The sequence below is a fragment of the Bos grunniens genome, chromosome 11 (genome assembly GCF_055505025.1).
Source record: "Bos grunniens cultivar Pamir isolate PY7600 chromosome 11, Bosgru_T2T1.0, whole genome shotgun sequence".
NCBI lineage: Eukaryota > Metazoa > Chordata > Mammalia > Artiodactyla > Bovidae > Bos > Bos grunniens.
This window is the reverse complement of record NC_141175.1, coordinates 78504972-78516302: the sequence shown is the minus strand read 5'-3', so window position 1 is coordinate 78516302 and position 11331 is coordinate 78504972. Positions and strand designations below refer to the sequence as shown.

The 11331-nt window shown below is 47.1% G+C and overlaps 1 long non-coding RNA gene across 1 annotated transcript; it reads left to right on the top strand.

The window, feature by feature from the left end:
- Positions 1-10116: 10116 nt before the first annotated feature.
- LOC147363369 (uncharacterized) lies at positions 10117-11331 on the top strand. The gene is made up of 2 exons (XR_015137020.1): positions 10117-10365; positions 10944-11331. It is a non-coding gene; the product is annotated as an uncharacterized LOC147363369 (long non-coding RNA).

The following is an 11331-nucleotide window of genomic DNA, read 5'->3' as shown; positions in this document are numbered from 1 at the left end:
TCTCACAGGGTGATCGGAGGAAAAATGTGCTAATATGTGTAACAGGCTTAGAACACTGCCTGGTACCAGACACACTCAACAAATATGAGCCTTGTCACTATTGTGGATAATATGAGTGTTCCAGTGGAAACTTCCAAGTCCTTGTCTGACCTATAGTCCTTTCCCCACGGGGTCCATGTACTGACCTCCCATATCTACTGTCCTTTTAACATCTCCCTCCAGCTCATTCTTCCACCTTCTCCTTTTCTCCTCCTTCCACTCCCAACTTGCCAATGAATCTGTTTAATTCATTTTAATGCTCGGAGCCCCAGATCCCTGACTGTGACAGATTGAGGGGGTGGGGTGGGGGTGGAGAATGGAGAAGCTTGTGTAATAGGACATAAATAAACTTGAACATGCTTCTTGGTTTTTACTTGCAGATTTTATCCCATCACAGGGCAATCTTTGCTTTGTCTTCTCTGAAATTAGTGGGAGGATGTTTTATTCATGCCCATCTCCCCAGCACGCAGGGCAGGAGGTGCCACGTGCTGAGTTCTGTGAGAGCCGATGTTTATGCCAGGTGCTGTTTGCTCTCAGGGCCTCACACACTCACTCGCTGATGCTCTGATACCATCTTAATGTCCCCATGCCCAGCAGATAGTAAGCACTCCGAAGTCTGGCTAGCAAGGAACGGTGTTCAGTCTGTACCCTCTACACACCATTTAAAACCCTCATCTCGGTCTTGGTGACTCATGACCATCCCCTCTTACTTCTGGCCTCACCCCTCTCTAATATTTAGGAAGGGGGTTTCAGTGCAAACTGTCAACGTGATGAATGGCCCAGGTGACAATGACAAGAGTGAGCGCACACCTAAAGCAGCTTAGGTGCTTCCCTATAGGTGTGACTTGAGCAGCATCCAATCGTCTAAAACCTCTCCCTCAGCGCTGGTAAGACATTCTAGTTACTTTTCCAAGTAGTTGTCTGGAAACTGCAAATCATGAAGGCGTAACACATCACACCAAGTCACGGTCAGATAGGCTTGGGTTCACATCCTGTCCCGTTATTTTTTGAGCAGATTCCTCATGTCCTCTGAGGCAGAGCTTCCTCAGTGCTGGAGCGAGGGTTGTGAGGCCCCTCTACCCTAAGGGGCCATGGAAAGATGACCTAGTTCAAAGGTCAGCCGTTTAGTGGGTGGCTTCCCCACTCTTCAACAGCCCACCGAGTACAGACTACTAAGGAAAGAAGAATTTCGAGGGGGAAGGAAGGAAGGATGATTTTAGCATCTCTCAGGCCTGGGGTGGGACGGGGTGGTGGGTGGAGGCTGGGAAGGGAGCGAGCTGTTTACCGGCACAGTCAACAAATAAGGATCAAGACTATAAAGCCAGGCATTGTGCTAAGTGCTGAGGCAGTGAAAAGGAATTTTTATTTATAAATTATACTCCACCTACTTCCCAAGAGAATTTGAAGGTGACTCAAAATGAAAACCACATGCAGCATGATCAGTAAAATAGAAAATCAAATCCATGAAAATGAAGAAAAGAAACCAACATCGATGATCACCATGCGTCAAGTTCTTGAATGTCATCATCGTTTAATTCAACAACCCCATTTTACAGATCAGAAAGGCAAGAGCAAAGAGGCAGGCCCAGACCAAATGCAGGTGCAAGCACAATGGGCTTGGGATATTTAGGAGCCTGTGAAAATGTTTAAAACATTCTTTTAAAATCACAGTAAGAAGAAAAATTTAGGTTGAAGAAAATGTTTTAATATACAATCTTCATATATTCTTCTTTATACCTCTATACTTTCTATACAATCGTAAAATATAATTTTTACTATTTTTAGTGGAGGAGGGGACTCACAAACAGAAAAGTGCCCCAAAAGTCATCCTGCAGCCCCAAACCTAGCCTGTCTAACTCCAAACTTGTATGTGGGAGTATGTTGTTGTTATTGAATATCATGTGCAAGTCAACTCCGAAACTAAAGAGAGAGTATGATGAGATAAATAATTTTCAGTTTCATAAAAAGGATGTGTGGTGGGGCACATGTACTTTACTTTACAATGTGATTGTAGTTTTCTTATTTTCTTTGTAACTAGTCAACCCTTTCTTATCAGTTCCACCAGGGAGCCAACCCCTAGTTGGCTGGGGGGATGGCTAAATGTTGTCCAATTTGATAAATTTCCAATCTGATTCAGTAACTAAAATTGTCTTAAGTAATGGATGACTCCACTGAATCTCAACCTTTGGGAGACTGTTTTGTCTGCCTCCTGAATCCAGTGTGGCAGATGGTTCTGACGAGATCACTGTGGCATCCCGGGAGAAGGTCCCTGGAGCATGCCTGGATCCTCACTGCTCTCCGCTGCCAGGGTATGGACCAGCCTGCTACCTGTGCTGACGGACCACTGAGGTGGGATGGGCTGCATCTTGCTTTACAGGGTGCTGTGCCAGGATGCATCAGCGAAGCCTGTGGTCCCCACCAGCTGCCGAAGCAACCACTCGGACCTGTGGCCAAGCCTGTCCTCCGCCATCCTGCTGGCTCTCCCAGTATCTCCTTGTGTGCTGCCTCAGGCTTCCCTACTGACCACTCCTGTCATCATTCACAGCATCATGTGGGTACTTCTGGACCTGTCATGGCCCCCATGCACCTGGATGCTGATAGAATACTAGCCCAGACACTCACTGTCTCCTTCATACTTTTCTGGACGCCTTAAAAACTCCAACAGATTGTACCCTGACATATTGTAGGGACAATGGAGGAGGCAATAAGCAAAGTGGCAGAGAAAAACCCTGGGGCCTGAACTGTTATCTCTCCATCCTCCTTTCCACAATCTATCAAAAGAGAAGAAACAAGATTTCCTCTCTTCATTTTCTAAAAACTAGTCAGGCAGGCCTAATTCTTGATATGTTAAATGAGAGATGAAGGAATTCAGAAAACCTTTTCTTTTAACAATGACTGCATTCCATCCAAGAATTTTGCTATGACTCAGACAAAAATCTAATTGGAATATACTGAGCTAGTATTCTGTCTTCTTCTTACCTTCTACACCAAACATTGCTTCAGTGGGCAAGTAACCCCAGAACAAGATTTATAGGATGCGAAAATTCATCGAAAAGTAATTTCAGAGTGTTAACCCTGTTGCAGAAACATGTTAGTTCAACAGGAGAAACCAACTATGGTGTATTAAATCCCCCCAAAAATGTATTCTGTGGGTCCTTTTACAAAGAATATTGAACAACATGATGAACACCATTTTCAATGCTTTCTTGAACCTACTGGATCACAGGTTTATTATAAAAGAATATAACTCAGGAATAGCTGGGTGGAAGAGATGCACAGGGTAAGGTCTGGGGAAAGGACACAGAGCTTCCATGCCCTCTCCAGATGCACCACCCTTCCCCCATCTGCATGTGCTCACTCACCAGAAGCTCTCTGAACCCTGGCCTTCTGAGTTTTTAATGGAGGCTTCATCACATAGACATGATCAATTAAATCACTGGTCATAAGCAACTGATTCAACATCTAGCCCTCTCTCCTCCACAGAGGACAGGAGTGGGAACTTCACTGCTTACTTTGCAAAACTTCTCCCAATACCTTTTGCTATATGGGCTTCCCTGATGGCTCAGTGGCTAAAGAATCTGCCTGCAATGCAGGAGACACAGGTTTGATCCCTGGGTTGGGAAGATCCCCTAAAGGAGGAAATGGCAACCCACTCCAGTATTCTTGTCTGGAAAATCCCATGGGCAGAGGAGCCTAGTGGGCTACTGTCCAAAGGGTCCCAAAGAGTTAGACCCAACTGAGTGACTAAGCAACGCCTCAACAAAAGTAGACTAGAATATTAGGTATTTCTGTATGAAAGGGGATCATCAGGTGAGTTGTTACGCTATACCTGGTGTTCCTAACAGCTGAACGCAGGTTAGACACCCTAGAGAAGATAGCACGGCACTGTCCACCTAGATTTTTAAAGCAACATTTGGACGGGGGGAGAAAGTCACTGTCCTCCTCTCCCACCTTGAAGGAGATGAGGGACAATGTAAGAAAACAATGATGGGTTGTTGCTTTTTTTTAAGATTCATTGTGATTCAAAATTTGGGCCAGAAGTAGTTTGAGAGTTTGTGCTGGACTTCAATTAAGCTTTATTAAGAGATATTTTAAAGGACGTGCTAAGAAATGCAGAGGTATTCTACATTCGTAGATGGATGAGCTGGTGTTATGAAGAGGTCATTTTCACAAGTTTATACATAGATTCGATGCATCTCAATTAAAATCCCAATACATATTTACACGTAGAATCTGGCAAGTTTATTGTAAAACCATCTACAAGTGCAACAATGAGAAGAAGAACAAGGTGAAGGGATTGAGTGACTACAAAGCCGTAGTGACTAAGGCAGTGTGACATTGGCACAGACATAGACAGTAGATCAGTGAGACCGAATAAAGAGCCCACGAACAGATACACATATAGGGATGCTTGATATGTGATAGAGGTAGGATTACAGAGCACTGGAAAGAACAAACTATTAAAAAAAATGATGCTGAAAAAAGAGTTATGGGGAAATGTATTCTAAGCGGGGATTAATTCCTTTGTGGGGTCTTTAAGGATCACTCCAACATGGCCATAGAAATCACACTCAGAGAGGCATACGAAATGAAAGGATTTATTATACTCATGGGTCCAAGAAGAGAGAGGCATGGCGGGCTGCACAAGGTCATTTATATCTCAATTAAAAAAAAAATGCATACAGTATGTTACTTATTTACCCAGCCTAAAAATAGATTCAACCACCAGCTCAAACTACAGTTGGCCTTATGCACTTGCCTGCTGTGCATCGGTGGATTCAACCGACTGGGTATTAAAACTATTCAGGGGAAAAAATTCCAGAAAGTTCTAAAAAGCAAAACTTGAATTGGCCATCCTTCAGCAACTACTTATAGTACTTACATTACATTTACAACTATTGACATAGCATTTATACTGTATTAGGTATTATGCATAATCTAGAGATGATTTAAAATATATAGAAGGATTGCCTAGGTTATTTGCAAATACTGCACTATTTTATGTAAGAGAGCATCTTAGGATTTTGGTATCTGTGGAGGTCCTGGAACCAATCCCCTGTCAATACCAAGGGATGACTGTATGTGAAATTGCTGTTATTTAACCATTTTTCTGAGGCAAAATGGCAATTTCCTACAGTTTACCCTAGATAGAGTAAAGCAGTGGGAAGGATCTATTAGAAATGATGCTGAAAAAAGTTATGGGGAAATGTGTTGTCAGGAGGGAGAGTAAGTCCTTTGTGGGGTCTTTATGGATCACTCCGACATGGCCATCGAAATCCCTAGTATTTTTAGGGTGCATACACAGATGGTAAAACCATAAAAGTAAGCAAGGTAATCATGAACTGAAAGGTCAGGATTGTGTTACCCCTCTGGGGAGGAGGGAAGGAGATTTGATTGAAAGAGAGGAGGTGGAAGGGGGAATTCACAGGTACTAGAGATGTTCTAGTCTATTTCTTGCCCTTGGGAGTGGTTACAAAGGTATTTGCTTTACAGTTCTTTAAACTATAAATAATTTTATACACTTTTTAAAAAGGAAATAAGAAAAATGTAGATGCCAGTTCTGAACTCAGGGCACCCTAGCTGAACAAGTCTTCTGCCCTTGAGTGGCATAGAGAGCAGGGCACCTCCTGCTGGATGCCAGGGGCCCTCATTGCAGGTTACCTATAACAGTTGCCCTGGCACCATTGGTTTGTCTTGTTTCTCCCAGATAACAACTGGTGACACTTTTATTACCCCACTTATAATGATATACTAGATTAGTTATGTGTCTTTTCCCAGTGAAGGGTAAGCCCCTTGAGGGCAAGGACTGAGAATTTTCCATGGTTGACCCAGTGAAGCCGAGTGCCTAACAGACTGTAAATCCTTGAATAATTGAAAGGATACACTCCAGAGGAATGTCTGGTTGGACAGACAGATTGATGGACAGAGAGCTTACTGGCTGCAGGTCTTTACTGAATAGGGGATTATATTTTGAACTAGCGAAGAGAGTTTTACAGCCAAACATGATGAATAGAGTGGCTTTATACATGTAAAAGCGCTGGTACAGTATAGTATGAACGGAGTATGGTATAAACCATTCTTAATGATTTAGAAACTGGGACAACACACGCTGTGCTGGGAATGTTCAGTGATGTCCCGTCTATTTATGCTGCTAGGACTTGCCAGCCACATAGGGCCCGCTACTTCCTTGCACAGCTGCAGGGCAACTACTCACTTCATATTTACGTAAACAGCACTCCCTGAGTTGTGCAATCGGAAAAGGCGATGGCACCCCGCTCCAGTACTTTTGCCTGGGAAATCCCATGGATGGAGGAGCCTGGTAGGCTGCAGTCCATGGGGTTTCGAAGAGTCGGACACGACTGAGCGACTTCACTTTCACTTTTCACTTCCATGCATTGGAGAAGGAAATGGCAACCCACTCCAGTGTTCTTGCCTGGAAAATCCCAGGGACGGGGAAGCCTGGTGGGCTGCCGTCTATGGGGTCGCATAGAGTCGGACACGACTGAAGCGACTTAGCAGCAGCAGCAGCAGAGTTGTGCAATAAGAAGGTTTGAAACCCGCCTTTGTCGGGAGGACCATGGAGCAAGGGGCTCAGGGACGACCCAGGAAGGAGGTTGTTGGGAAGTTCCCCATGTGTGGACTGGTTCCTTGGTGCGCCTCAGTCTTGGAGGCCGCACTCAAGAGGACAGTGTGCAGGGAGGCAGGTTCCTTCCTCACGTCTCCCCTTCCTTTTCCCTTCCTTCCTGCCTGCTTGCCTCCCTCCCGCCCCCCTCCTGTCCTTCTCTCTCTCCCTCCGCTTTCCCTTCCTTGGTTCTCCTTGTCCCTCTGCCTCTCCCCATCCTCGTCCTTGTCCCTCTCTCTCACTCCTCCTTTCCTTCCCCACCCCTGCGCTCTTCCCAGTCCCCTATTTATATCTCCCACCATCATTTTAACTATCCTTCCCAAGAGACAGCTCTGCCTGTGGTTTTTAGGAGACTGAATTCCCTCCGGGTCCTTCACCCCAAGCACTTTCCATCCACCCACACAGTCCCTGGGCTCCTCTGGGTGGCCTGGAACCTGCTCCACCAAGTGACCACAAAGCCCCCCTTGGGTTGGCCTGGGACCCCTTCCCAACCCACAGCCAGAGAAAGGGCCATTTGTTACTTCTAAATGTCTCCATCCTCAGCTCTGTAAGCAAATGCTCCTCCTTTCTAGACCCCATAATAGAAACACAGATTTTGGCTGCCCTTCTCTTCACCCTAAAGAAGGGCTGCTTTTGCAATAAGGGGCATTAGAAAATTGTCATCTGCCAGGAACGCAGAGATGTTTTTTCTCCACAGTCTCTGCCCTGGGCTGATTTGGCCTGATTGACAGTAGAGACAGAGATCATGGGATGAGGGGGAGGAGGAGGGTGAGGAGGAGGTTGGAGAGAGTACAGAGAAGTAGAGAGAAAGAAAGATCAAATTCCAGAATTTTAAAACTGGAGGAGGAGAAGGATGGTCATCTAGTAGGGTGGTCCCAACACACACACACCACCCATTCTGCAGAGGAAGAAACTGAGGCCTCAGGGACCAGAAGCGGTCTGCTTCCATCCTGTCCCGCATCAATAATTCGCAGAGTCTGGATTAGCAGGCGGGTCTCCCGACTCTAATCCCAGCCCAGCAGCAGCAACCCCGCTCCCCTGCCTGACTCAAAGCACAGAAAGTTGACTCTCTTGGCAGCAAAATGAAACCTTTTGATTTACGAGGAATTCTGAGATATCTTCCAGTTGACAGTCTGGAGAATTGCATAAGTCCACACTTTTTGTGGGGGTAGCATTTAATGAAATGAACACATGAGTTATTCATTTTTCATTAAGGATGACATGCAGAGAGTCCATATCTAAAGATGAAAAGTAGGTCCCTGCCTGGAGCCCCACCATCCCATGGTCCCCCGGACCACTTGTCTCAAAACACAAACATTGACTGTCAGATTCATTATCTCTTATAACACTCATAGAGACATAGAAAGCTAGGGAATATCACTCCAGTATTAGGAGAAAAGTGAGGCTCAGAGAGAGCAAGTAACAAGCCCTAAGTCACCCAGCTAGGAAGCGACAACTAGAATTTACATCCCAAGAGGCTTTGGCTCAGCTTCAACAAGCTCTCCGTGTAGGAATGGGAGGCCTGGGGTCTAATTGTGTAGATGTTGCTCAGAGCAGGACCTGAGCTGCAGCCACTCACTCCAGATGGATGCTCCAGAGATAAAGGGGCCCTGAGTCCTGGCAAGGGGATCCGTGGGCTTTAGTGTTCAGCCAGGCCCAGCTGGACAGTGACTGAGTCCATGAAGTCTTGGGGACAGTGGGGCCATGAAATTGTTGCCCGAGAGGCTCTGACTTCACCACTTTGCAAATCCTCATCCTCAGAGCAGCTTGGCCTCTGCATCAAGAAACCCAGTCAGGGCCTCATCTCAGATGCAGGTAAAATTGTGAGCCTTGGAGCCGGTCAAACCCGAGTCTGAACCCTAAGCCTGCCACGCACTAACTGTCAGACCCTGAAAAAGTGTCTCAACCCTCCAGAGCTGAAGTTCCCATACCTGTAGTAAGTATGTAATAGTACCCACCTCTGGGTATTGAACTGAAAATAATAATAGTAAAAGTTATTATAAACAGCAACTATTGGATAGTAATGACAACTGATATGCATTGAGGGTAATTTTTGTGCTCTATGCTAGGCTGAGCATTTTACATTACCTGAGTTAACCTTTGATACAACCCTCTGAAGTGTATTGTTGTTAGCTCCTATGAGGAAACGGAGATGGCAACCTACTCCAGTGCCCTTGCCCGGAGAATCCCATGGACGGGGGAGCCTGGTGGGCTCCGGTCTATGGGGTCGCAAAGAGTCGGACACGACTGAGCGACTTCATTTTCACTTTCACATGAGGAAACGGAAGCACAGAGAAGGTAGTAATGCTTGCCCAGACCACAGTTAGCAAGTGACAGGATCAGCGCTTGCCCCGAGGTCTGTGTGCACCCCCAGCCCACTGGCATGACTGTAAGCAAAGTACCGAGCACATAGGAGACACTCAAATGGGAATTCCTGTCCCTTCTTTTTTCCCCTAAAAGCCCAGATTTCCACAGTGCCCTCTGGGACCTGCTTTTGGGCTTGCCTACACAGACTTCTCTGGAAGTCAGGAGAAAGCTGGAGGTGAGGGATGAGGGGTGGAGGGGAATCTCTCATTCCAGGCTCCCCTCCCCTCTCCCCCCAAATCCCCCCACCTCGCTTCCTTATAGGGTTTGGCAAAAGCAGCTTCACTCAAGGCCTCTTGTGTTGCTGGAAACAAGGCAAGTTTATTTTGGCACCACAAAGAGAGCCCAGCTCTCCCACTCTGGATAGCTATGTGGGAAGAGGACCCAGAGAATGTGGCCCAGACCCCTTCAGTTCCCATTACTCTGCAAGTAGCCATCCCGTGCAGCTTGGAGAAAGAAATGAGATAAGAGCTTTCTTTCAACTTCATATAGATCCTAAGATTTGTCCGTCCCTTCTGGGCTCCCTCTCCAAAAAGAAGTCAAGCTAAAGACATGGTGCAACATTTAACTACCCACTCTTATCCTGCTGCTAAGTGGCATCAGTCGTGTCCGACTCTGTGCAACCCCAGAGACGGTAGCCCATGAGGCTCCCCCATCCCTGGGATTCTCCAGGCAAGAACACTGGAGTGGGTTGCCATTTCCTTCTCCAATGCATGAAAGTGAAAAGTGAAAGTGAAGTCGCTCAGTCGTGTCCGACCCTCAGCGACCCCATGGACTGCAGCTTACCAGGCTCCTCCATCCATAGGATTTTCCAGGCAAGAGTACTGGAGTGGGGTGCCATTGCCTTCTCCGACTCTTATCCTAGCACCTATAAACCCTGTGGGCACTTGATCTGGCAGTGTCCTCACCTGGGCCTTTGGCTACCGAGGCTGATTAAAGTCATGGACCCTCAGGGGATCACCTGGTACAAGCCCCCACCTGGCTTCTATTCACACTCAACCAGCATTTATCCACTACTGATCCTGGGCCAAGCCAAGAGTACTTTTGCATGTTAGTTCATATTTCAGAATCCTCATACTGCTCTTTTTCAGAAAAGCCTTATTTCCGCATTTTCACAAAAGTGGAGCCCGTGGTTCAGGGAGATGCAGCAGCTGACTCAAGACTGCGGAGACAGTAGGTCAGAGATGGACCAGGATGTGGTCTTCCAGCACTGATACCAGCCCTGTCTGTCCCAGCCTGAGAGGCGGCCTTCTGCAATGCTCTCCGTGGAAGCTTCATCCAGGCTTGGTCTGAGCTCCTCTGGTATTCCCTGAGAAAGCCTCATTTCAAAGGTTGTCCAGGTGAGCTAAAATCTGCCTCCCTGTCACTTTCTCTCTCAGGCCCTCGAAGTCCTAAATCTAACATCAAGCAAAAAGGGAAATCCAGGAATCTGCCCTTGGCCATATCTGTTCTTCAGAGATGGGGAAATGGCCCCAGATGGTCCCTGATTCTGTCCCAGGACTGGCTGGTGGTGGGGTGTAGTGTCTGCACCCTCCCAAGGAGACTGACCGTCAGAACCCTGTCTCTGTGGGCCTTCTCAGGCTCTCTGACTGCTCCGCGTGGCTCCGGGTGGGAGTTAGGGAAATCTGGAGGTTAAAGGTGCAACCAAGTGAGCCTGCCAGGCAGGCCCCAGGTAAAAGGGATGGATGGGGACTCCAGCCCAGGCCCAGAGAACACCGAGGACGCACCACTGAGTGGGCTGTGACCTGTGGCTGGGGGAGAGCCCTTGGGCCCTAGAGGGCACATGCTCCCCACACATCCCAGCTTAGCCCAGGGCCAGGTAGGGGAGGTGCTGATGCACAAGCAATAATGGGCCAGATGATAGCTTTCAGAGCTCGTTGAAGGAGGCAGGCAGGGCAAGCTTCATTTTGGTTTACAGATGTGGCAATGGAGGCCCAGAGAACTCAGATGGCTTTCCAAGGCCAGACAGCCCCGAAGGCAGGACCCTGGGCTCCTTTTCGTCTGTCAACTCTAGGAGGATGGGTCTGGGCACAGCCACGAAGGAGCAGATGTGAGTAAGTAAGCTCGGGCAAAAGGATGGATGGATGGATTGGTTGACGGATTCGTTGATTGAATCAGTGAGACCCCACCTTCTGAGCTGCGGGCCACCGTCTCTACTGCCTCCCGGCTCTGAATAGGAGAGCAGATCTGAGCTTGCAGTTCCCACTAAGGGTGTGACTGAAACACTTATGGTTCCTATTTAAAGCCATACCTCATTCTTCATTTCAGCACCAACCAACAATTAAAGATGATTCAATCAATTTAAA